The sequence below is a fragment of the Suricata suricatta genome, chromosome 3, assembly GCF_006229205.1.
Source record: "Suricata suricatta isolate VVHF042 chromosome 3, meerkat_22Aug2017_6uvM2_HiC, whole genome shotgun sequence".
In the NCBI taxonomy this organism is placed as follows: domain Eukaryota; kingdom Metazoa; phylum Chordata; class Mammalia; order Carnivora; family Herpestidae; genus Suricata; species Suricata suricatta.
This window is the reverse complement of record NC_043702.1, coordinates 13,137,882-13,138,716: the sequence shown is the minus strand read 5'-3', so window position 1 is coordinate 13,138,716 and position 835 is coordinate 13,137,882.

The window sequence follows — 835 nt, the reverse complement described above, 5'->3', positions numbered from 1 at the left end:
GCGACATGAGCAAGTATGTCCAGTTTCTCTGTTACAACACATTTTACATTTTAATTGCTCGCCATTGGCTATCTGAATCAGATCTGACATCCAGGCTTATACCCTGTACACTGAATACACCGCGTGTATGACTCAACGTAATGCTCAAAAAGAAAGTTTCTAAACAGAACACGATTGCTGTCACTAAAACCTACAGAGTCGAGCGACCCGGGGCGGTGATGGCCCGTTCTTTGGGGCTTCCGAGGCTAATAAGAAAGGGGGCAACAATTGTCTCGTGCGTTTTCTCTGGCTTCCCCTCGACCCTCCCACGAGTGGCGAGGCAATTCCTGCACAAGAGAGTTTGTAAAGTGAGTCTTGTAAAGTGAGTCGGGAGCCTGTGGATGAAAGACGCCAGAAATACACCTGATGTTGTTAGTGCAGAACTAGCGCGCGCGGCGTGGAAGCACTGTCAGTGCGGCGGGGACAGGTCGGTGGCAGAGCCCTTCCCAGGGACAGCGAGAGGGAGAAGACAGTCCCCTTCATCATCCGACAGGTCTGGCTGGCCATCTTTGAGGCTAGGGGGGATTTGTGAAACCGCAGCGAGACCGCACGTGAAAAGTTACACACACCCCAAGGACTTCCTCAGTCCCCTGCCCCCGCGGGTCCGGTGGTCCCGGGAAGCGAGCCGGGAGAGGAGTGCCAGGGGCCGGGCCTACACCCCAGGAACGTGGGAAGGTGCTGGGGCCGGCCAAGGGCCTCCGCCCACCCCCGCCCCGCCGGCCGCGGGGTCGGCTGGAGGAGCAGTCCCCCGTCGGGTGCGGGGCGCCGGGCGCGGGGAACGGCTCGGGAGGGCGGC